The following is a 27,787-nucleotide window of genomic DNA, read 5'->3' as shown; positions in this document are numbered from 1 at the left end:
GCCGAACAAGCGGCGTCCATGTTTGTGACTTCAAAACATTGCATTACGGCAGTGACATGTACGTGTTTCTAAGCTGTTCCGTGCATTTATTTTCCAGTAAAAATATGTTAAATTTATAATGAAATCCCTTGCTATTGTTGAATTTTTGTTTTAAAGTAATAAAGATGATATCCATAATTTACTATGTACAGCAAATTATTAAGAAATAGTTCGAAATCTAAATGCATGCGCATAACATTAAAGCCTTTAAAAAATGATGTTTCTGCATATTTCACGGATTTGCTTAGGTTAGAAAATAAATCTTAATAAAATAAAACAGATTTATGTGAATTCATTGATTTCAGTTTATGCGCATTTCATATTTATTAATCTCAAAGAAACTGCCTTTAAATAAGTTGAATTACAGAAATACACCTATATAAGTTTTTGGATACATCTTTCCACATGTTCAATTGTGTAAATATTTTACTTAATTTTATCACTATACTGCCCAGAAATTTGTAAGTTTATGCAAAAAATTTTTAACAACAGAACAGTTTATCTTAACTTAAATGAATAATAATTAATATATAAAGAAAAGCATTGCTTCCTTTACAATTAATAAAAATAGTAACAATTGATTTCTTACTTTTCATGAAAGTTATAAAACGAATTAACTAAAACGTTAAAATTATACAATTTAAATCCTACCATATAGCATTGTATCTTAAGGAACGAAGATACCAGCTATAAACAGAAACATTAAAATGTATTTAATATAATTTGATTATAGTTATATTAAATAACCTATTTTAAGTCCTTTTTTTTCACATTTGGAAAGAAAACCACATGACATTGTGATATTTTTTGACATAGTTGTCATATTACATAAAAAAAGAAAATTAATACTTACGTGTGATAAATAATGCCCGGAATTTTTTTCGAGAATCTATTTGTGCATCCATATGCAATACAAGCTGACATGCTTCAAAAAGAAAAGAAAAAAATGTTGCAATGACAGCCTTCCTTGCACAAGTCACGGTGATAACAGGAAGATGGCCGCCAAGCTTCACCGTTTGAGTTGAACCTTCCCTCCTTCTATTCTAACCTCCTTGGTTCTAACCTTATCGGAATGCCAATCTGTCCATTTCCTCACGCAGCTTGAAGAAGTATCTCGCCGCTGTCGCCGTTGCCAGATTCAGGAAAAGGCGGACGAGTTATACGAGCGAATTACCACACGGCCATTCTGCCTTGCCGGGCGTCCTCGCCTGGGGGTTGATCTGAAAAGAAAGAAAAAAAACAAAAGCAGAGATAGTGAAAAAAAAATCAATGTCCAGGTGGCGAATGTTAGGTTTGTGCACCACCGACCACCGGTTCGTCTTATCAGCACAGGTTGACATCATAATGGAGTCTTCATGGCGTATCTTTCGTACTTCGTAACAATCAGAGGAATGTACTGTCTCATAAGGACTGAAAAATTTGGGACGAAGTTTAAGTCCAAGTTTCAGTTCTAGTCGAAGATTCAGTCCAAGTGGAAGTTTCAGTTCAGGCTGGATTGTCATTTGGTGTCCCTGTTTGTATTTGCAGACAGGTTTGCGACGTTTCTTATACTGTCGTATATGTGCTTGCTGTAAACGGAGGAGGCTCCGTTGAGCTTCAATGCATAATGCAGCTTTTTCATCATCTTGCTGTGTCAGCAATTTCATTGTCTTTGAAGTTCATTTAAATTTGCTTCATTTATACTTCCAGGCTTTCTTCTTGCGTTTCTTTGGGCGTGAAGCAGATAAAGTGATGAAAAAGTAATTTTTCTTCCAAATATTTCAGCATTCTTTTTTGTCACAAAAGCTTCAACTGGAATGTCAGAGACAAGTTGTTTCCTTAGATTATTTTTCTGTTCTTTGGAAATTTCTGCACTTTTAGCAGGTGTTTTCTCGTTTGCTTAATCAGCACATGCTTGTTCAAACTGATTCAGTTTATTTTTCACAGTTTCTTCAGTATTCTGCACCCTTGGATCATTATTGACATCATCATCATCATTAGCTTCATGACTGTCATCATCATCCTCGTTGTCATCAACATTATCTTCATTGACATGATCTTCATCAACAACAGCAACGTCTTCTTAATCAACATCATTCTCATCATCTTTATTAGCTTCATGAGTGCCACCATCATCATCAGCACCATTAGCGTTATGATTGGCGTCATCATCAATATCATGATCCTGATCAATGTCGTCGTCTGCGTCATCACCGTCTTCATCAACATCATCGTCATGAGCTCCATGATTGGTATCAGCATCACCTTTGTGATCGTGATCATCCAAATCCAATTGCAAATCGTCATGTGCATCATCATCATTTTTCTTAACTGTTTTCTTCAACTGATTTTCATTTTCTGTTATTTTCTGAAAATCTTCTATAGCATTGTTAACTTTGTGTGGTTTGTGAGGAGGAATGATATGTTGAACTTCTTCGAGAATTTCCGATTTTGAGATGTGTGAAAGATCAGGTGGAAATGTGTGATCATCAGTAACATTAGCAACATTAAAAAAAAATTTGATCATTATTATTGTTGCATAAATGAATACCATCCTTATCAAATGTAAATTGAGTTTGTTGCAAAAAGTCTATTCCAATAATGGCATCAAGAGGAATCATATAGTTTTTTACTACATGGATTTTAGCAGGTGAAATAGTGTTTTCAATTTGAATGTAGTCCTGAAAGAATCCAATACTTTGAACTGTGTCTCGGCCAAGTCCTGAGAATATAATTCTGGAAGGATGTAATGGTGGAGAACCAATTTTGCGGTCTGTTATAATAAGTGTTGCTTGTGATTCAGTGTCATAGAGAACAGTTAATTGAGTTCCTTTAAGTTGAATATCAACATGCATAGGATTTTTAGAAAACTTTTGAGTAGAAAGTGCATTTACAGTACTATCAGATGTAGAACAATTAGGAGCAGATTCCGTGGTAATACCAGAACGTTTGGGACAGTTGGAATGAACGTGACCATAATTTTGGCAGCCATAACAGAATTTGCCATTAGATTTATTAGGACAAGTATTGCTTTTGTGACCTTTTAAACCACAACAATAACAAACTGGCTGTGTATTTGATGTACGTTTAGGATCAATTTTAACATTGGGAAAGGAATTTGTAAATTTCTTTGGAGTATTTTGCTTCAAATGTTTTGAATTGTTAAAGAGTTTTCCATAAATCTTCAGTTTTTCTTTAAATTCAGGGATGGATTTACAACCGTATAAAATTATTTTGTTGTTTGATGAATCAGGAATACCGTTGATAATATAATCAATCAAAGAAGAATCATCCAGAGAACCTTTGTGTGCGAGGTCTCTCATAGCTAAAAATATTCTTGTAAGGTTTCAGATGTTTTCATGTGACGAGATTCCATTATTTTATGTAATTGAAGGCTATTAATGTTTTCCGAAAATTCATCTAATAAATGGTGTTTTAAGTGTTCCCAATTAGTAATTCCACAAATTGATCTAATTAATGTTAAAGCTGGACTTGTAAGACATTTTTTTAACAAAAATTACTTGGTGTACAGGATTCGTGATTTCATAGAGATTAAAAATGTCTTCTATGTCAGAAATAAAATTTTCAACGCTGTAATTATCCCGAGAGGAAAAGGGTTTGATCAAATCAACAATGTCCTTTAAGCCAAAACACTGAAACGGAACAGTCTGTGTTTGCGAAAGCAATAAATTTCCAGGTGCGCTTTCAAGAGAGATTTTTGCCTGCATTTGTTTACATAAAGAGTCATCTGGAATGTGATTAATGGCTGTTTGGGCGACGTTATGCGTCGAGGGTGAACTTTGCACCAAAGCGTCTTCTTCAAGGTCGCTGTAGTCAGCGGAATCTGATTTTAATAATGATACATCAGCTAGATTCGTGAGAATATTGTTAGCACAGTTTTCAATATCGGTAGAAAATTCTAAATATAGTAAGTTACATATGGCAATTAATTCAGCAAGAGAAAATTCTTTTATAATTTTTTGTTTAGTTTCTTAATTTAATTAATTAATAATTCTCGTTTCTTAATTTTTTGTTCCGTTTCGTTTCTTCTTTCTTCTCTTTTTAAGTTAAAGGGTTTGGGAAAACCAGAAAAATTGCGTAACCTAGCACGATTCTGCCGATTACCAACTGAGCCAAAACCTAAACGATGTAAAAGCTTGATATGCTTTGTACTGGCAGTTTTTAATGACTGTGCAATGTTGGGATAATCGTTAAGTGTAGCCATTAGTTACCAGTTTTGTTTTTACCAAATATGAAATTCCACAAAATATGTATGTTTCGATTTCATCAAATATTATTTATCTGGTTTCAGAAATTAGTATACCAAAATATACTCTTAATTTTTCATATTCTTCACAATAATATTAATTCTTCTTAGTATATTATGTTAAAACACTCAAAAATCATAAATGAAATTGTGAACATATGATTCAAACAAATGGTAAAATATATCGTCAAACAAATCTTCATATAAGACTATGTTAAGAATGAAAAATAGAATTTCACGTTAAGATATGATATCAAAATTAATAACTTCAAATTATATACAGTCCTTGTAAAATATTGGCATCACAAGAAATAAGAAATTTATGCATCAAATTCGAAAACGAAAGTACTTCTTCAAAGTAACTTTTTTAATACATCACAATTCTGTAAATAGTCAGCAATGGATTTTCATCAAAGTCATATACCTTTAATTTATTCAATTAAACTTCATCAACACTGTTTAATTAATTATCATCAACATCAAATTCGAAAACGGAAGTGTTAATTCTTCAAAGTAATAATCATTCAAAAATAAAATGAATTTTCATCAACATCAAATGCCTTTCGCTTCTTCAAATAAACTTCATAAAAAAGCGTCATCAAATATTCATAATAACTTGAAAGAATATTACTTCCTGATTAACATTACTTCATCAAATAAAATTAGCTCTACTTACGTGCTGACGAATCACAACAACTGGAATCTTGCGATATTATTCCACAGTAGTACATCATTGATAGTTATATTCGGTGGTAGTCTAGGGGATTTAAAAAGCTGAAGAGAAGAATAGAATTTAGTTCAAGGAGTCGAAAGAGTTCGTGGGGCCGAGCCCCCATGTAGGATGAGGTTAGGATTAAAATAGAGGAAGGCAGTATCATTTTTAAAGGTATTTAATGATGAAAGAATAAACATGATTATTGTATGTACAAAATGAAAGGAAGTAAGATAAGAAGTTTGATTCATCATGAAACGAAATTATATCGTAAATTAACATCGTCGAACAGAATAGTTCAGCTGCATCCATCACCGTGTTCTAACCTCATCGGAATGCCAATCTGTGCATTTCCTTGAAGAAGCTTGAAGAAGTATCTCGCCGCTGTCGCTGTTGCCAGATTCAGGAAAAGGCGGACGAGTTATAGGAGCGAATTACCACATATATATGTAAAATAAAAAAAAAAATACGATGGCTTTGCTCTTTGCGAACCAGCAACCTTTAATTAATTTTCTGCCATTCAGGATCGTCCCCTAACCCAGTACCTGCTAGAACATTCACGCCTATTACATAACCTCCTCATACAAATGCTGCGTCATAAGTTTTCTACATTTTTCTAGAAGCTACTCTGTTACATAACCATTCATATAAATTCTGAGTCATAAGTTCTCCTAGACAGATGCCTTCTCGTCTTCGTCCTGGTAACGCTTCCGCTATGCTCCTCTTTCTTTGTTAGAACGTTATGATGTATTAAAGTTTAAAGTCAGTCGTATCTAATAGTTCAATTACTGAATAAGTTATTTGATTAACTTCATCTGGAAAAAGTCATCTGCTATAAATTAAAATAAAGATATGCTTGCTGTTAAAAGTGAAAAGTCCTGAGTCGTCATTTTACTCTGTGTTTCAATCACCCCAGCTTCGTTAACCATCTGCCAGAACGTGTAATGGAATAGCCTCACCATTCGCCCACGATGTGTTGGAATAACAGAAAACATTACATATATATACACTCTTTTGCAAAATTTCGAAGCACCATGAAGGAAGTGGTTGTTTTTGATGAAATTGAATATGTGTATAGCTCATATACAGGTAATAAAATGATTAAAAAATAAAGGTTATAGTACCTGTTCACGATTCAAAATCACCCACTAAGTGTTCATATTAGTAGTTGGTCGAACAGCCCTTGGCGGCAATACATGCTTGAATTCGTCGAGGCAAGGAGTGGTGAAGGTTTCTAATGTCATCCTGCGGCACATTCTGCCAGGTATTCATCAGTTGTCACTCCAGATCTGCGATATTTTGTGGTGCCCAAATCTGGCGGCCTAACATGTCCCAGATATGCTCGATTGGTGAAAGGTCCGGTGAACTTGCTGGCTAAGAAAGAGTATCAACCGCACGGAGACAGTCCAGAGATATGCGAGTGGTATGTGGCCTGGCATTATCTTGATCGAAAAGGCCCCAGCATGACATGCCATGAAGGGTAATGCAACCGGCCGCAGGATGGTATCAACATATCGTTGAGACGTTAACGATGTACAGAGGATAACTAAAGTTGAACTGCTGTCATAAGAAATAACGCTCCACACCATCACACCAGGGGTTATTGGCTGTAAGCCTTTGTAAAAACAAAGGCTGATTGGGACCGCTGGCCCTGTCCTTTCCAGACACGAACACTGTGGTCATCTGCTTCCAGAGTGAAGCGGGATTCATCGCTGAGTAGTATACGATGTTAGTCTGATGACAGCCATGATGATCGGCTGCGACACCACTCCAGACGACTCCGCCGATGTTGTGGGGCCAAAGGCAAACGTCTTAAAGGCCTCTGTAAGCGTAATACCGCCTCAGACAAGTGCCGTCAGGTATAAACGTGGCTGTAGTGAACAGTCGATAATGATACCGTTGGGGCTGTTCGAGCCTGGCGAACAATCATCTTATTTTGGCTCGCATTTGTGCTCCTTGGCCTTCCAGAGCCTTCATTCGTCGACAATTTACTTGTAGCAACCATTGCTGCCAACATCTTTGCATAGCAGTGTCTACGCTGCAGGTGGCGGCCTGTTGCTCGGTATGACCACGCAGCCCTACACCACGTTCGAAGTCGTTTAGTTTTCTGTAAGGTCTTCGATATCATCATAACAGCATCTTTAGTTGCTTCTTTACGAAATTACAATGGTAACAACCAAAAAAGGTAAATTTTCCGCCTCTGCTTCTGGTCTTATACTTTGCGAATTGCGCACTAGAAATTCGCGATATGATCGCAATTCCTGTTCATTTGCATTGAAACTTTGATCATTTGCCTGCTCGATAAAGATGTGTTTGCATACCAAATTTCGTCACGATCGCAAAAATCCTTCTTTGCGCTTCGATTTTTTGCAAAAGAATGTATGTACATATCTCGTACTTCGGACTGCCGTCAAAAAGTAGTTGCACAACTAGATTTTATAACAGTTCCATATGCATATATAATATTTCTGCGTTTTAAGGCTACTCATTTTTGAGTTATGCGAAGTAGGTGCATACGTATGTAGGTAAAGACGTCCGTAAAAAATCATTTTGAATCCATTTTAAATCTGTTTTATAAAAGTTTTTAGAAAAAAGAGTTTTTTATTCTACCCGTGTGTTGACGTCACTTAAAAGGAGTCACGCAAAAATTTGAACTATGATACCTGAAATTTTTCGCGATTATAACTCTTCCTTTTCTTCGTAGAAGGAAGTGATAAAATAAATAAATGACAAAAATATTGAAAGAAGTAACAATCATACTTATGGTAAAATTATTGGGCCGTCCAAACTGCCGTCTGTCGAAGAAACAGCAGTAAAAGGTGCAAAAGCTATGATATTAAAATTTGGGATGTGGTGCAGAGAAATAATTAGAAATAATGGGATTTTTCTAAGGAACGTAATTTTTTTTGTAAATGGGTGTGGCTTAAAAGGAATCCAATTCGACAAGGGAAGAAGCTATCAAGATAATTTGTGTTGAACAGTGTGAAATTATGGTTAAGGAAGGAACCGAACTAAATTGCTTAGTTTAAAGTTTAGTATGAAGTATAAGCCTAATGCTTTGTTTCGAAAAATTATATCATCAGAGATAACTGAGATATTTCTCTACTGTTGTTTCCGTTTCACGCAAAATAAAAATAAAAAAGAAACTAATTTAGTTTAGCAGTTTCATTATGACAATTGTCTTGTTTTCAGAAGAAAAAATCATTTATTTTCAGGTAAAGTATTCATTGAAATACCATTTCTTTAATTTTATGCTCTGAAAGGAAAAGATTCACTCGCTTTCAAAATACATGTATTTTCATTCCAAATTCTGAAACGCAGGACAGAGTCATTAAATATAAATGTATCATATCGTTAGTAGACAGACCTTAATATATGCAATATATTCTTAGAATACACATTTCTCTCTGTGTCAAACATTGTAATTTTTACACTCGAGCCAGAAGCGCAGAAATCCAATAGTTAATTTATGATTATGCTATGCAGTATTTTTTTTATTTAAAGCCACGGAATATAATTTATACAAAATGCGTATCATTTCTAAATTGATTGTTCAAGATTCTTTACCTTTATAGGCATTCCTAGTTCCTAGATAAGATTTTTAAAGAAAGTAGTAGAGTGCGAATTATAAAGAAAATAATATCTTTCTTTGTCTTATTCTGTTCTCTTTATTCCAGCAGATGGCGCTTTTCGAATTCCACTCTGTTCTTAAAGATAACGAAAACTTTTGAATTCTTAGGAATATGTAATCGGTCTCGAGAGATTTGGTTCAATCAAAAACTGACTTCCACATATGGAACAATTTACATCGTCATTTCTGCCATGCAATTTTTCTTTTCCTTTAAATTTACATTTTATTGTTCCAAAAGTGGAAACGGCGAAATATTCTGTTAGGGTCTTTTCCATGTTCTCATTTATTCAGTCTGAGCGATCACAATGAAATGTGACGCAGAATTCTTAAAACAGCAAACCTTTGCCAAACGCGATTTTGCGTTTATGCGTTGCCTCCATTTGAAGATTTAATTTGTCCAAAATGACATTTTGAATTATACGTGGCTTTCTAAATGTGTCGTCCGCGTTTCGATAGTTTTCTTTAATGACTGGTTGGAAAATTCATTTATTAAAAAAGTTGTAAGGTTCTAGGTAAATTAAAGTTACCTTGTTGGCTAGATCTTTTCTTGCACTGTGAAGCGGTCACTCGCTAAGTACAAACTATACCAGTAACAACGCGTGGAATGGGTGAAAAGACTTTTCAATTCAACTCAAGTAAAGTATACAGTCGGTACTCCTGGTGCTTACAATCTGAGCCAATACTTTTCGCTGTAACTTGGATGATATTGTAACACCAACCGACGGTGAAAGCAGTAATACTGAAGAAGATAAAAAGCCTTCAAGAACGTAAAAATACTACACTTCAAACATGCAAGAAATTAAACGAATTGTTAAAAAAAGGATAAGAAACACTGTATGATTTTTTAATGAAGATTGACTCAAATGAAGAACCAGGACACTTTATCAGGAGTGTTGAAAAGTGTTGCACTCATTCCACCGAAACGTTTAATGAGTTGCATCAGACATTCCCCCCACAACAAAAAAATCCCCAGGTATTTAAAAACATATTTACATTGAGTATTTACGTATTATGAAGTAATAAAAACCTTTTCAAGTCACATTTGTTTCGTTTTTCCTCTAATTATAGCAATACCAAGTTAGTATAAATATAACCAAGTATGGGATTAAATTGCCAAACAACTTGCTTTTGATTTTAGTCAATCATTTAAAATTATGGAAAAAGTTATCTTAGTTTTGAAGTAGAGTTTTAATAACTATCAATTTTTAGGGCGATCAGAGACAGGTCTTTCTTTTTTAGGATTAAAGTATTTCTGGAGAATTTTTCCGCTCTCGAAAAGAAAAAAAAAATTAAAAGCATCTATGTTAAGTATTTTTTGGCCTAATTTTAAATTTTACATTTCAAGTTCTCTTCCAGTGATGGATAATATCAGCCAGGAGCGTACGACATCTGTCAAATAATTAATAGTTGAACTTATGCATTTCAGACATTATGAATAGTTCATAACGAAACCTTTGCATTTTCCTTATTAATATGTTGTGAAAGTGACTATTTATACGTTTTTAATTATATTTATATTAAATTGGCTAAATTCCATTGATAGTTTGACAGGCATTTTTTTATCGTTTAATGTTATGTGGATCAAATGAAGCTGCCCTGCCCATATGACTTATTATACATTCGCCAATTTATAAGAACGTTTGAATATCGTATTAAGAAACATCATACATACATGTTACAGAAAAAAGGAATACATAAATACACTATTCACGAACGTTCTTGCTCAACAGCATTTCCTTTCGCTCTACAATCAAAATTGTTCAAAATATTTCTTCCGTTGGTGAATCAGATTTCCTAGAGGCATTTCCCATCCATAAAAGTGTTTCAGTTCTAGTTAATGATTCCAGTTCTAATCCATCTTAACCTTCAGCTTTTAAAACTAAATAATTTCGTATTTGTTTTCCTCTTTTCTTAATAAGATTGCGCCAACAGCTTTCTTCATTTGATTTGCTGGAATTTTGTCGAATTATTTTGTCTATCACTATCACGCGAACACGTGCTTCCTCTTCCTAAATTTTGCTCATGCAGGTGAGGAAGTAGGTTATTTTGAACGTACAAATCTAGTTCTGTAACTTTGTACAGTAGATGAGAAAGCTCAAGCTCATCCGGGTTAAGCATCACTGGTAAAACAATACTTGCGAACACAAAATATCATTCGAATGGATTGAGCTCACTTACTCACCAGTTCGAATCTAATTGGTCATATATTTTAAGATCTATTAATTGGTAAACAAGGTAGTTTTTGTTGCATTTGTATAAACTCTTTTCAGTCAGGCTTTGTTATTAAAAATCATGTTCTGTTTTTGTCAATGCTCTTTAATTTCGCGATTAATGTACTTAAAATAAATTGAGCTCTAGACACAACATGAAAATTAATAGTTTATTGATTAAATTTAGAAGACAATTATATTAACATAGCAGAATGACAACACTTTCTTTTTTATCGTTGGGTTTTCTCTATTATTAAATAACGAAGAATCTATATGCATATATGCATGATGGAAGAATGTAAAACGCACGCCTGATTTTGATTGCCAATAGCCCCTTTTATTCTTCATTTTAATTTGAGTATTTTTGTTTTTTGTCCTAAAAATAATAACTATTTATAATATATCAATCTAGTTTGCGTCATTTCAAATTAATCCATATCGTAGGTTCTCACATAACGCTACAATGCAGGTATGTTTTAGCCAATCAGCGCATACGATTTCAACTGAAATTAAAATTTTTTCAGGACCAAAACCTTTTCACACTCTCCCTTGTGTTCTGAATGCCGCTGTTCTAAATGCTACACTTAAGCCTATCCGCGTTGTTTGTTGCTTCTCCTTTTACCTTAAAGCTGTAAGAAATGTAGAGAGTTTGAAACAGCACAATTAGAGCACATTTGATTATTTGTGGCCGCATGTGCTTAATTAAAGTAAATGTTAATATTTAAAATCTGCTACGAATGCTGCTTATCACATCCACCTTGGCTGCCACGTTTTGTCTTCCTTATGGATCTTTAAAGTATGCTTCAATATCTATCTGAATTGAATCTTTTTATTTACTTCATATCTTGTGGAAAACCAACCCAATTTTGAGTAACTAATTCGGCGAATAAAAACTAATGTTTTGGCTAAGCGTAAGATGCGTGTGCTCTAAACTAATCAGAAATCTCAGGAATTTAAAAGAAATATGCAGTAACCTAGATAAGACATAATATATTTGTCTTTTAAATTTAATCAATAAAACTACCGATTTAAAAAATATGTATTCCCACTATTCGACGTTCAATATCTTTTACCTTCGAAGTACCAATGTGCTATCCTTCGGCAGAGAAAATTATTAATTTTTCTTTCAAGTTTAATCTATCATCTGTACAATGATAGACATATCATTGTACAGATATGTCTATCATTGTACAGATTATCGTATTTAATCTATCATCTGTTTGATTAACAAACGAACCAATTCAAAAGCAATAAACGCGATTCTTCATCTGTATTAGTAATATCTGTATTTTTTCTTTCTTTTTTTTAAATAACTATTTTCCTTGGCTGGCTCGCAAACTGCAAGGTCTGTTTAAATTTGAAACATAAGTGTTTTACGTTTTGCCCAGTGCAAACACATTTCTTTTAAAGCCATGAGTTATTTTTCAATAGAATTTCATAAATTTGCACAGAATAAAACAAATAAAATAGAAATAAAAGTTAAAATCCGAGTTTGCTTTAAAATGCACATGTTTAAGTGAAGGAATATGTGTGTTCCAAACTGCATTGCTCTAGGTGTCGTAGTTTTTCCGCAATGTTAGAAACACACACACATATATACATACATACTTACATACAATGGAAAATATAAAATATCTAGTAAAATTTGACAATAAACTTCTAAATTTCTAATTTTTAATTGATGTAAATCCCGTCTTGAAGAATACGTCTTGCATCATTTTACCTCATTCTTTCCCTGCAGAAATCTGCACAGCTGTGAGATTTTATCCAATCATTATTTACAGATCAAACAAAGCATTTCTGAAGATAAATAATCCATCCACTTTCTACTAAATTCTCCATTCCACTTTCATTTTTCCGCGCCTGCTGTTGCTTGCATAACCCGTATTCGCTGTTCCACAATATTTTCTACTCTTAATAAAAGTAAATGCGTAGTTCAAAATTGAGCGGTGCAGGTTGCCCTCATTGTGCTGTGTCATTCAACGAGATATGTTACTCATTACGGAATGTTTATAAGAATCGATAAGTAATAAAGAGATGTTCATATCATAAATTTGTTTTTTAATTCTTCAAAACTGTTCCAGTTAGGTTACACAGCAGAGGCAAGCTATCTGCTACACCGTCCCCTCCAGTTCAGCCATGAAATTTAGTGAATGGTTCAACTAAATTCTCTTTTTGTACCAATATATTGTTACACACATATATGCATTACAGGTATTTTATTATTTAAAAATAGCAAAAACAGTTCAGAAAAGTTTCTCTGATTAACGGCGTTGTTCTAGCTGGATTTGATCGTCTTCGCTGGAACTTTGATTAGAACTAAAGAAACTCATAAGTATGTGCAGTTAAAATTGCGTAAAGCTGGATTTTTGGAATATTTTACAGTTTCATTGGTATTTATTTGAAGTACTTGACTACTTCCTAACAGGTTTTCATGAGTTTCAGCACCCATTAGTATAGTGACAGTAAATAATGAAAGAAATGCAAAATATGGTGCTCAACAAATTTGAATTTTGTAACAAAGTTAAAAACATTGTAGCTAGTATTTTAAAAATTATGAGGAATTTCATTCATAATCAATATATTGTTGCGAAATGTACAGGCGCGGTGAGATAGCTTCCCCGCAAAACAGATTTAGGGTTGCCATAAAATGGCAAAATAAGGCAGGGTTGCAACATTTGGCAAGAAATCACTCATATGGCGACAAATTGGCGATATGTCCCGTCTAGCGAGTCAGTCCGTGCGGAGTCGATCGAGTTGACAGCCCGGCAGCAAGTGCCGAGTGGGTCGTCGAGTGCATCGAAAGAGTCTCTTCGTAGTGTTCCGCGGTTAGTGCATCGCCGAGAGAGCGTGTTGAGCTCCGGCAACGACTGAACCGAAGAGTCAAGAGCTGTGCTCTGTGGGTCGTCGAGTGCATCGCAAGTTGTAGCGTGGAGAGTATCGAGAGTACGTGGAGTTTCGAGAACGACCAAGCAGAGTCGGGAGCTGTACTCTGGTGCTTTTCAGTGAAGCTGTTTCCACCGGGGTAGCTTGATAACCTGAAAGCTGTGTCGCTGGTGGTAGCGTGTTTATAACAGTTCGACGACTGTAAACGAGATTTTGGAGCTATCCTGATTAATACAGGCCAATAAAGTGTGTTTCGATACTTCATCAAGTGTCGTCGTTATTCACTCCAAATCCACATGAACCCCGTACGAACGTGAAGGAAGAAAATAACGCAACAACTGGTGTCAGAAGAAAAACGCAACAATATATTATAAAAGTGAACAGTGTGCGTGCCGCTAAAACTCAAAAACAAGTCCCGTATGATCAAGGGAGTTATATGGTATAGTAGCCCTCTACGCTCCATCCATGAAGAAGATTCCTGTCTTACCTGAAAGGCGTGCTTTTGAAGATATAAGGGCTGGAAGTTTCGCCTTCTAGAAATTCCTAGAACATTATACAGCATTCAACAACATTCCATAACATCCCAAAACATTCTGGAATGTTCGAGAACGTCCCAGATCATTATGGAACATTCCAGTAGAGCACCTGGTTTCAAATGACTTCTTTCGGCGTCACTTTGATCATCAAAAACAGAAATAAAATCGATTATGTGTTTTCCATCCAAAGATAAGTCTATAGCAAAATGGGAACATTACTTCCACTACCCAACGAAGACTATGAATTCCTGTAAGGTAATTCCTTTGGAATTCCTGCAACGATGACTATAAATACCTGTCCAACGATGCACAAACATCAGTGGACTGAGACGAGAAATAATGCAAGATGTACAGATGATCTTGCAGAAATACCATCAACTTATTCATATATTCAACACAACACTAGGCCGAATGATTTTTGCTGACTACCAAGTTATAATTCGAGCCGATAAGAGACCAAGTGGAAAACACGAACGTCGATTTAATGCAACTCAGTGAAAACACAAGCCGTGACATAATTGTACAACGAAGAAGAGGACTACAACGCATTACAGAGACACACCGTTCATATGCCTTACAATATCCATTATTTTTTCCACACGGAGAAGACAGATATCATTAAATCCAACCTGAAACAGTCATAGAAATAAGCAAAAAGTCACTTCCAAGGAGTTCTATGTTTACCGTTTAATTATCAGAGGCAATGAAACATACAATCACATTCACAACGCTAGCCATTTATTCGAACAATTCTTGGTAGATATGTATGCAAAAATAGAAGCGGAACGGATGCTTTACGTAAAGATTCAATCAGAAGAAACTACGCACGGAAGAATACAACCGCTTTCGAGACACGATTATAAATGATGAAAACATTGACGACATTGGAACAATAGTAATCATACCCTCATCTTACATAGTCCGAGACATATGTACGAATACACTCAAGATGCAATGACCTACTCAAGAAAATATGGACAACCTGATCTTTTCATAACATTCACATGCAACTCATCGTGGCCAGAAATTAAAGAACAACTAAAATACGGTCAAATCTTCCAATTCATTGTAGCCCTGTGTACCGCTAATGTGTTCGATTTTTCGATATCTGTGCCTTTTGCTCACCCCCTTCTCCTTCGTTTCTTTGATGTTCCTTTTGGGAAATTCTGTCAAGACTCATTCAGGTGAAGTGGTCCTGCGCTTTACAACGTAACTGAGCAAGCGTGACACATCCGGCTAAATCAACCTCAGATCTATATCAGATATCGACTCAATATCCATAAGATATTATAACATTAATATAATATATATCATAATGTATTCTCTCAGTGGAATGTAGGCTATTTAAAGAAATATTATTGTGACAGTTACTGTAGTTTATCTGACCACTGTTGCTGTGACTGATCTCATTTGTCTGACAGTAACGTTACGAATTTTGCATTTAAATAGCTAATCTTAGTAGAACTATAAGTAGAATTTTTTTATTTTCGTGCAGTGCAGCGCGTGATATATTTTAATAGAAAGCTAAGCTGGAAAATTAAAAATGCAAGAGCACGTGCATTAATCAATTACAAAGATAAACTTTTATTGAATAAAAGTTTATCTTTGTAATTGATATTTAATTTGAATAAATGTTAGCTGTAACCGTAATTCTACTCTTTTTGCTTTCCAGAAACTGCTAGAACCATCTTGCGCGGCCGATTTTAAAACGCTATAAAAGCCGGAGAGAAACATATCCGCTCAGTTGTTTAGATAACTGTTTTGTTGATTGTAGCCAATTCGCGGTGAGATCGGATTAGCTTTTTCTTCACTTTGGATTGCGTTCTCTTTAATGTTTTAGTAATTTAAAATATAACTGCTGATTATATTTCGTGATATTGCGATATTGTACTAATATTTTTGAGCGAAAATCTAGCGTCTATACTATTAAAATCTGTGCGCGTCTGTTTGTTTGTAACCTCATCTTCTCAAGAACGGCTTTATGGAGAGCTTAGCGGAAGGTACCGTTGGATTCAGAATTCCCGTATCTCGCCATATTGACCATTCGCATCTTCGTGCGACTTTAATTAGCCGAGATATTAATTAAAAACTAACTTTTCCCTACGTTCTGAGCTTACTTTGTTGCGTTTAGGGATTTAATGGTACTCAATAGCCACTTTAGGGATTTGTTCTTACGTTTTCCCGCTTGGCTTCCATTTTCGAAAGACGTAGGGATTTGGCACCGTGTCAAATGTGTTAAAACCTTTTTGTTCTAGCTTAGAAAATTATTTGTTATTTGATTTTTAGTCAGTAAGTATTCTTAGACAGTAAGATTTCGTTATTAAAACATTATTTTGAAGTCGGATTAAGAGATTAAAGTTTCAAATAATGACGTCATATATATTATGTAGGGAATCAAAAGTTTTCTTTTCTCGGTTTGGCAACAAAAGTTTGTGAATGGGAAGGGAAGTGTGCCGAAATTTTCTCTGATTCCATATTTCGTAAATATACTTATTATTACTTATTGCACTTAATCTTTATTTCTTTTTCTAGGAGATTTTATATCTTTTTGCATTTATATTTGTATTTTTACTCATTTACAGTAGTATTTAGGCTTTTATACTTGTGGTCAAATTTAGAGCTTGAGGGAAATCGCCATTTTCTTAGGCACATTTAACTTTTCGACTTTTGTGATATATTTAATGTTTTGTTTCGTATTTTTTTAAAGAGAAATTTACTCCTGTTATATATTTCTGTTATTGTTGCTCGAAAGATTGCATTTACATTTTATATTTTTGACATTTATATTTTTACTGTGTGCGATAACAACTATCGTTTTGTCATTTTAAGGCGCTCGAATGTTCTTTATTATTTTGGATGTATTAGTTTATTTTTGCTTTTAAATTTCAATTTTTATTGATTTATCTTTGTATTTATACTTTTATTTTATGTTTATAATTTTCATTTTCTTTTTATGTGCATTGTTTTCAGCTTAACCTAACTATCTAAAATATTTTCATAATTGTTATCTGTGCTTAGAATTTTCATAATAATACCCATATTATTTGACATTTTGTTATTTACTAGCAATTTTATAATTGGCAAGTTTAGGTTTTACGTTTTTGATTAGTTCTTGAGTGGATAATATTATTTTAATTGTCTATTATTATTTGTGATATATTATCATTTTAAGGCGCTTGAATGTTCTTTATTTTTTTTTTAGATGTTTTAGTTCATTTTTGCTTTTTAATTTCAGTTTTTATTGATTTCAGAATTTCTTAATTTATCTTCGTATTTATACTTTTATTTTGTGTTTATAATTTTCATTTTCTTTTTATGTGCATTGTTTTCAGATTAACCTAACTATCAAAAATATTTTCATGATTGTTATCTGTGCTTAGAATTTTCATAATAATACCCATATTATTTGACGTTTTGTTATTTACCAGCAATTTTAGGTTTTACGTTTTTGATTTTTTGAAATTAATTAGCTCTTGAGTGGATAATTTTTTATTTAGTCTATTATTATTTGTGTTATATACATTTAGAACTGCGTAGTTACTTTTTTAGTAGAGTGGTATTTTTTTTAATGTTCTAAAATGCCAAAACGGAAAAGAGGCATTACGGGAGATTCATCAAGAAGACGAAGAGCTGAAGCACAAAGGTTACGGCGAGCTACAGAAAATGAAGAAGAAACCGCTAGAAGACTCAACATGCAGGCAGTACGCCAAGCAAACCTACGTGCTCGAGAAACCGAAGAAGAAAACCGTAGCAGACTCGACAGGATAACGCATCGAGAATCAATTTTACGCACTCAAGAATCGGAACAGGATGCTACTATACGAAGAATGCGAGACGCTGCACGTCACAGACAAGTCCGATCGGAAGAAACGTTGTCAGTACGAGAAGACAGGCTACGCATGAATGCAGCACAACGTTCACGTAGCACTCTTCACAATGCAGGGAGATGTGGACTCGAAGTTTACGCTGAATGTAATGCTGAAGTTTACGCTCGAAGTTTACGTCGGTTCAATGGAAGGTTCCTGCGATCTCTGCAATGGATTGTTCTTTATGGGAGAAAGGAACGCAAGAGGAAGATACATGCACTGCTGTAACAATGGGAAAATTGTCGAAGCTGAAAGAAGATATCCAGAAGAATGGCGCAATTTAATGAATGGGAACCACCCATTTTCTGAAGAGTTTTATGCCAACATACGTACTTACAACTGCCTGCTCAGTTTTGCTTCAATGGGTGCCAATATAGAAATGCCTACGGGTTCGGGTCCCTATTGCTTCAGGATTCATGGTGCCATATATCATCGAACGAGCCACCTTCATCCGCCTCATGCCGGTCAAGAACAGTATGCTCAGCTGTACATTTTAGATTCGGATCAAGCGCTCAGGCAGAGAATGAACATATTTGGAAATGTTGCCTTGAATGCCGAACTGCTGAGACAGTTGGATGCAGTTTTGAGGAACGTTAATCCATACGCTGAAGCCTACAAGATGCTGAAAGAATTCGAAGAAGAAACTCTACGAGAGCAAGGCGCCGAAACTGCTGCGGATATCCGCATGTACATCAAGGGTGAAAGTGTTGCTGCGGGCGAGCACAGGATACGTTACGATGCTCCAAAAGAAAACGAAGTTGCAGTTGTCTTCAAGAGTACGGACGGCGCTCCTCCATCGAACCGAGACATCGTGATCCATCCAAGAGGTGGCGGTCTCATCAACATCAGTACCTTAAATCCCAACTTGGAACCGATGACATACGTCCTTTTCTTTCCTCACGGCGACCAAGGATTCAGAGTCGGACAGCAATACACAGAGTTGCAGTTTTACAGTCACAGGGTGTCTGTGCGACGAGATTGCTACAACCCCATTTTGTATGGCCGGAAATTGTTTCAGCAGTATCTCGTGGATGCATACGTAAAAGTCGAAGGCAACAGGATTGCGTACCTCCGGAGCCATCAGACGAATCTGAGAGTGGAAACTTACATGGGTCTTGCCGATCACATTTACAGAGTTGGTCAAGAGACGGGCGTCCGCCCTGGAATACCGGTTATACTTCCGTCAACGTTTATAGGAAGCCCTCGCTGCATGCAGCAAAACTATCAGGACTCGATGGCCATTGTGCGCGACTTTGGTAAACCGGATCTGTTTCTGACTTTCACGTGCAACCCTAAATGGCCGGAAATAACAGAAAACCTATTCCCAGGACAGAAGGCTCACGATCGTCCGGACATCGTGTCCAGGGTATTTGACCTGAAGAAAACAGCTTTGCTGCATGATTTGACGAAGAATCACATCTTGGGTGCGACAATTGCAGATATACACGTCATCGAATTTCAGAAAAGAGGATTGCCTCATATGCACCTTTTGTTGTTTTTAGCGGAAGAAGATAAAATAAGAGATGCAGAGTGCATCGACTCGCTGGTGTGTGCTGAACTTCCAGATGCTACTCGACATCCCATGCTACACGACATTGTCAAGTCATCGATGATTCACGGACCCTGCGGTGAACTGAATCGAAACTCTCCCTGCATGAGCGATGGTGTATGTTCTAAAGGATTTCCGAAACCGTTTCAGGCAGAAACTAAAGAGAACGTGAATGGCTACCCACTTTACAGAAGAAGGGATGATGGAAACTTTATCGTGATCAAGGGTCATGCCATCGATAACAGATGGGTTGTACCTTACAATCCGTATTTAACAAAAAAGTACAACGCCCACATAAACGTTGAAGTATGCAGCTCCATAAAATCGGTCAAGTATTTGTTCAAATATGTGTATAAAGGTCATGATGCAGCTAAAGTTGTTCTGGAAGAATCTGGAGATAGAACTTTAATGTGGGACGAGATAAAATGCTTCTTAAATGCAAGATACGTGTCTGCCCCTGAAGCAGTGTGGAGGCTGTTTGAAAAGAGAATGCATTCAAAGTCGCACTCCATCATACGACTACCGGTTCATTTGGAAAACCTGCAGCCCGTCTATTTTGCTGAATCAGAAGAAAGAAATGCTCTGCAGAGAGCTGCCGAGAAAAACACCATGCTCACCGGATGGTTTGAACTGAACAGGACAGTTCCCGAAGCGAATCGTTACCTGTATGCTGAAATTCCTAAACATTTCACCTGGAGGAATCACACCTGGCAGACACGAGTTAGACTTGGAGATTACATCATTTCAAGAATGTATTCTGTTAGCCCGAAAGATGTTGAGCGTTTCCATCTGAGGTTGCTGCTGTGTCACGTTAGAGGAGCGAAGAGTTTTGCCGACTTAAGAACTTATGAAGGTGTGGAGTATTCAACATTTAAGGAAGCCTGCCGTGCAAGGCATCTGCTGCAAGACGACGAAGAATGGAAAAATTCTCTGGCTGAAGCATCAGCTTTTCAAATGCCATCTCAGCTAAGACAGCTCTTTTGCTTCATCTGTGTTTTCTGCAACCCTACGGAACCGATCACTTTGTGGAATGAATTTAAAGAGTCCCTTTCTGAAGATTTCACAAGATTTTACTCCTTAGAAGACAGCTTTAGCCTCGCACTGAGAAACATAGAAGACCAGTTACAAGTGCACAACGTTTCACTCACTTCTCTTGGTCTCCCTCAGCCAACATTGAATGAAGTTGTTTCTCTCGACGTCCCGCAGTTCGATGTCGAGTATGAAAGCGAACAAGCCCAAGTGTTGAACCAGATGTTGAATCCTGAACAGAAATTTGCTTACGACTCGGTTTTGGAAGCTGTACAAGATGAGAATCCTAACACACCAAAGACATTTTGCGTTAATGCGTTTGCCGGAGCTGGAAAAACTTTCCTGTTTAGGACGATCCTTCATGCTGTTCGGGGAATGGGCCACGTTGCCGTTCCCGTTGCGTGGACAGGTATTGCTGCTGTGCTGTTGACCGGTGGAAGAACTGTACACTCTACTTTCAAGTTGCCCGTTCCGATTCTGGAAAATTCTTCGTGCCATGTCAGACAAGATAGTGCTGAAGGAAGGTACTTGAAGACTGCAAAACTTTTCATATGGGATGAATGCACCATGACGCCTCATTACGCTTTGGAAGCTGTCGACAGATTACTGAGAGACTTGACCGGACTGGATGTTCCTTTTGGCGGTAAAACCTTAGTTTTAGGAGGTGACTGGAGACAAACATTACCTGTGATCGCACACGGAAACCGAACTTCTGCGATCGAGAGCTGCCTCAGAAATTCCTTTTTGTGGTCACATTTCAAACAGTGCACACTTTCTACGAATATGCGATTGCATCCGGAAGAACAAGAGTTTTCAGAGTGGCTTCTACAGTTGGGAGATGGTCGTCTTAAAAATGACAGTGGCTTGGATGAAGACATTATCGAAATTCCATCTTTGTGTGTGGTAAACAGATCGATAGTAGAAGAAATGTTTGGTTGCGGTAGTGAATTCGACTTACAAGACTTGGCCAGTAAAGCAATTTTATGTCCAAAGAATGAGGAAGCTCTGAAACTTAATGAAGAAATTCTTTCCAAGTTTCCAGGTCAAGTTTTCACACTCTACAGTGCAGACTCCGTTATTTGCGATGACGAAGAAGAACAAGACACGTATCAGCTGGATTTCATCCATAGCCTGACGCCTTCTGGAATGCCACCTCATTGTCTGAATTTGAAACTTGGAGTTATAGTTATGCTTCTACGGAATCTAAATCCATCGGCTGGACTCTGCAACGGAACAAGGCTCATTGTGAAGAGAATTATGCAAAACGTTTTAGATTGTGAAGTCATCTCTGGACAGAATGCTGGATCAAGAGTTTTCATTCCACGTGTTGAACTTTCACCTTCAGATTCAAACCTCCCCTTTCAGCTCAAGCGAAGACAGTTTCCTATCAGGCTTGCATTTTGTATGACTATTAATAAGTCACAGGGACAGACGCTGAAGAAAGTTGGAATTTATTTACCGCAACCGGTTTCAGTCATGGAATGCTTTACGTAGCTTTTTCAAGATGTTCATCTATGAGGAATGTTTCTGTTTTAGTGAAAGACACCAAGAAGCAAGGCCGTTTGATACCTAAATGTTCTAAAGTATTCACAAGAAATATTGTTTACAGAGAGGTTCTGCAGTAAAAAAAAAAAAAAAAAAAAAAAAAAAAAAAAAAAAAAAATTCCTCAACACTGTGAAGATGAAACATTGAGATTTTTGCACACAAATTGAAGTGAATCAAGCCAACGTAAAACTAAAAAAGTTTGAGATTTTTGGATGATTAGGATAAACTGAAGCAAGTCAAGATGAAGCTGAAACGGTTTGAGAATTATGCATTAGTCGGTTTTAGGTCTGTCGTTACAAAGTAGAATTTGGAGTTGTATTATTTTTTCAATGTTGTAAATATTTTTTATAAATTTTCCTTTTCAGGTCTACATGCAACTGCGGTCATTAATTTTAAAAAGTTTTATGTATTTTCTTTTTTAGGTACTTATGGAACTGATTTCAATCACATAAAAATATTTTTTTCAGGTGTATATAGAAATGATTTGATTTAAATTAAAATGTTTTTATACGTTTCTTTTCAGATGTTCATAGGTATTTATGGAACTGATTTCAATCACATAAACATCCACACCAACTTGTAAATACTTCTTTTTCAGGTGTACATAGAACATGTAAATTTCACATGTAAAACATGTAAATGTGTCAGGCAGTTCATGCCGTCAAAAGCCCGCCAATGTCTTTTGTGCAAGATTTTGAGTTCAGTATAAACTTATAACTAATTAATTTATTTTATTTATTTATTTATTTATTTTTTAACATTTTAGATAAATACGGATTGTAGCTCGCCGTTCTGGCGAGGTTGCAGAAGATACCCCAGGTGTCAGGCAGTTCATGCCGTCTGCGATTACACTTGGCAAAAAGCCTGAGCTGTAAAATCGCTGAACACTGGTAGTTCAGTCCAATTTTCGAATTTCGGCGAACGGGCTGGCTCCATAGGTGCTTTCGTAATCTTCCGTATGTGTAACGTGTATGCAGTATATTGTGGATGCATACGTAAATAAAGCGGGCGCAAACTGCTAAACACTGGTAGTTCGGTCCAGCTTTCGAATAAAGGCGATCGGGCTGGCTGCATGGATGTTTTTGTGATTTATCATGTATGCAGTATTTTCTGGACGTATACGCGAATAATGGGTGTTTTCGTGATTTTACACATGTGTATCCTGTATGCAGAATCTTCTGGAAGCCTACGTGAATAAAGCGGGCGCAGCCCGAGCAAAAGCGCTGAACTCTGGTAGTTCGGTCTAACTTTCGAATACCCGCGAAAGGGCTGGCTGCATGGGTGTTTTGTGATTTTAGGCATGTGTATTGTGTCTGCAGTATCTAATAGACGGATACGTAAATAAAGCGGGGGCAGCCCTCTCAAATCCGCTGAACACTGGTAGTTCGGTCCATGTTTCGAATCCGAGAGAGCAGGCTGGCTGCATGGGTGTTTTCGTGATTTTCCGCATGTGTATCGTGTATGCAGTGTCTTCTGGATGCATATGTGAATAAAGCGGGCGCAGCCAGCACAAAACCGATGAACACTGGTAGTTCGGTCCAACTTTCGATCCCGGCGAACGGGCTGGCTCCATGGGTGTTTTCTTGCTTTTACGCATGTGTATCGTTTATGCAGTATCTTCTCCATACATAGGTGAACAAAGCGGACGCAGACTGCTCAAAATTGCTGAACACTGGTAGTTCGGTTCAACTTTCGAATAACGGCGAAATTACAATGGAAACTCATGAACATTGAACAATGAAAAGCGGGCTTCAGCCCGCTCAGCTGGCGGGCTTGCCCGCTAGTTTTATTATATTTCTTGTGATAAGAATGAATTTTATTAACTTTTTATCGGACTTGTGCATTTAATCTATTAGAACCCGTACGCAAGAAACAGTATCATCAGAACAAGCCCATGGACTTCATCGTGGCAAGGAAAGCAAGATTGCGCCTGTCGTTGGAAAGAGCCTTGAGCACCATACGACTTCGTTCTGTTTCTCCCCCCCCCCAGTTTTGATGGAGAACATCCTTGAGGGACTGGTCCGAATGTCCCCAATCCCTCTTTTCCAACCACCAACTTCTTGAGAGGATCCTCGGCTCGACATATATTTAGAGTGCCCCCATGCCGCAAAGACACTATACATTTACCAACACCCATGCCTTCTCCGGAATTCGAAGTTGGCACCGCAGTAGGATTCCCTATCCGCTATACTGGCTGGGCGGCCTCCATGACTACTTTTGATTGTTATGTTCTTAGTATAACCGCGTTTCTCGGAATTTAAATGACTAGCATAATTTTTCTTTCTCGATTTTTGGGCAATAAAACTGGCCCAAAAAATGGGGAAAATATTCGAGGAAATAGGCTATTTATAAATGGTATTAATTATAATAAAATCTGCTCTTTGAGTTAAACTGAACGAAATATTTTCCGTGAGAAAACTTTCTTAAATATTAGGTCACTGCAATGCTTTCTTATTTTGCTTTGAGTGCATACAGGAATGCCCTAAAGAAATCTAACTAGTATTCTTAAGATAAGATTGCATATGCTGTATTTAAATTTATTCGTATTAAATAGTTAATAATGTTTTCTCCTTTTTCTTCTTTTTCAGTTTACTTTTGTGACTTTGCATTTTAACAAACCTGAAAATTAAATGAACAACCTTTTCCATTTTGAAAACTATAGAAATGCTCTGTCGTTTCAGAAGCTTTTAAAGTAATAAGTAATTTTCTCGAATGCTTTTTAACACTTAAACAATCACAGAAAGGATTGTTTAGACAGGATTTACAAATTAAGGAGTTTGAGAAACATAACATAAATTATTAAAATACGGTATCCAAAACGAGAAACAAAGGCAGCGACAAATCGAAGAATCTTTGAAAGAACATAGATGAATATTATTTGAAGTTGTTTAAAACAGAACAGCTTTACCGGGAAATTTACCTTGTGAGAAGTATGTTTCCTATAGATTATATTAGTAAAACATTTCTCTTTATAATACTTAAAATACAAAACAAGAAAATAAGAAAATCTGAAAGGATTCAGATTTTAACGTCACACCAGAGGATTTGTAAACCACAAAATGGTATCTTTACAATTTCCAATGGAGCGTTCTCGAGGTTTCCATACATTTTATATGTATATATTCGCTACATTATCTCGTTAAAACTTCTAGCTCGAGCGCCTAAACGAGTTATCACAAAAAAGAAAAAAGTATACAATGATTTTTAATGTTAGTTTCATTTCATAAAAACATTTAATATTTCTAATTAGACATCGCCTGATTTAATTCCTTTTAAATTTAAATCAGTCAGAGTAAAAAGTCGAAACTATATTTTTAAGAACTGCATTTATTGGTTTTCAATCACTTGGTTTGCGACTCAGTCGGGTTTCGTAGTGGTCGTACTCCGGTTGAGGGACGATGCGTATTCCGAACCGGGTAAGTTTAGGTGTCATCGTTTTTCCCATTATGAGGAACATAATATTATACATGCATACATATCATACTATTTCCTCGAAAACAATGACTGCCGATAATATTTGAGGGCAACATTCTTTTATTTGGAAAGTGATACAGGCAAAAGGGCGAGGAATGAGATTAATAGTATTTCTGCTGCTTAAGGGAATGTGAACTCTGAAATAGTTAAAAATCGGCGAGATTTTAATTTTACGCTTACAGTATCCAGCATATTAAATGCATCATATGCAAAACAATCGCATTCGAATATTCTAATTTTTAAAGAAGTTATTAAACATTTCGATTACAATGCGAAGAACACAACCGTTTGGGGGAAATGTCAACAAATGTATGTTAACAGATATCTACTGGTGTTATAATATATATATATATGTAATTCTTTATTATTTTGGATAGGAATGTCAGTATTTTGGTGGTACAAAAGTTATAAGCATAGAGCCAAGAGTACGCAAACTAGCCCTTTCCTAGTCATTACAAAAAAGCTTGGTCACCGTCGCTCGAGCAGAGAGATAAAATTTTCCGGTTTGGGAAAAAATTAAGATAGTCAAAAATACTGTAGAACACTAAACGATAATTTTAATGCTACAGATGTAGGTAGGTAAAACATCTTCGGTTCCTAAATATTAACGTTTTCAATAGCTATAATCAATAAAGTAGATTGTTTCAATCTTTTGAAATTCTACATTGTGAGAACATGTTGATTTCTATTATATTTAATATTCTAAGGCTGAAAAAAACACGGAGACAAGAAAATAATATTTAATATTTGTAAACTCACCTGTAGAAGTTGTTTGGTTTTTCTCATAAACATGCATTAAATGCAAGTCGGAGGTCAAACTTTAAATGCAGTTTTCTCAACATACATTTTTTGCGATTCATGTATCTTGAAAATGCTCCATGCATCTCATCTTTTGTTAAGAATCAATAACATTTTCGGTGACATTACCTTGTTATATGTACCAGTAATGGTATGTATGCGTTTTTTGGACATAAGACTATTTAGAAACTTAAACTTGTGACAGCATTTAATAAAAGATGAAATATTTGTCAAAACTGGGATTGAATTCACAAAAATATTTTTTTTATATTTCAGTGTTTGTGCGATGCAGAAACGGATAACCAAACGCATTTGTCAAAGTGTTTTGAAATATTTATTATAACCTTCAGAATAAAACATTGAAAATTAAAGAGCAAGAAGCATTTGAAATTTTATTTAACATATATTTAATAAAATGATGTTAAAAAAATAAATATACAAAATTTCTTGTCTAAAAATATTTATAAATAGTTCTAAATATAAATAGTTCTAAGCTAAAAGATAATGTTAGATGTTCACTATCCCCTTAAAGAACCTTTTCTCTTTTTCCTTAAAGAGAGAAAAGGAAAAAAAAACCGAAAACGAAACAAACCAAAAACTTTCTGCGTGGTAACAAGAACATATCTTGTTTCCTCAATGGTTTTAAAATCAGACTGTTTGCGAACTATTCGAATACTACATTATTTAGATAGGAAGAAACAAAAAACTCAAGCTGATTAGGAAAAAAGTTAAAAAAACGTCTTAAATTAGCTTAAATTACTCCCTTAAGAAGAGAAACAGTAACTGCACACCAGGGTTTGCCAATGGCATAATTTTCTTCGCCAACCTGCACGATTAAAAGGCCGACGACCGCATAATAAACTGATGCGTTTAAAATTTTTGGAATGCAGCAATGAGATATAATTTCTTTAGTAATAAAATTTAGTCAGGAAAATGTTTGCATGTTTCATTTAAGTTTTCATGCAATTAAATTGTGTTTAGTTACGTGTCTGTTTTGTTACGTGTCATATTAGCTCTTCATTTTAGGAGTTACCGAAGTAACATCGGGTAGACATTATTTGCCCTGTTACCTTTTCAGAGATAGCTTTCATTGCGAGAGCATCAACGATTATAGCAATTATTAAAAGTTTTCCCTTTTTAATCTATTCGGAAATCAGGCTTATGCTGACAATAATAGCATTTGAGAGGGGCATAAACTTAAACAGATTGTTTTGGAAAAAGGATCATTTTTCCAAAAACGCATTGTAAAATCAAAACGCAACTTG

Source organism: Stegodyphus dumicola, chromosome 9 (genome assembly GCF_044657685.1).
Source record: "Stegodyphus dumicola isolate Sdum_Otavi_A_Nest chromosome 9, ASM4465768v1".
NCBI classification, from domain to species: Eukaryota; Metazoa; Arthropoda; class Arachnida; order Araneae; family Eresidae; genus Stegodyphus; species Stegodyphus dumicola.
Note: the sequence above shows the minus strand (reverse complement) of the source record.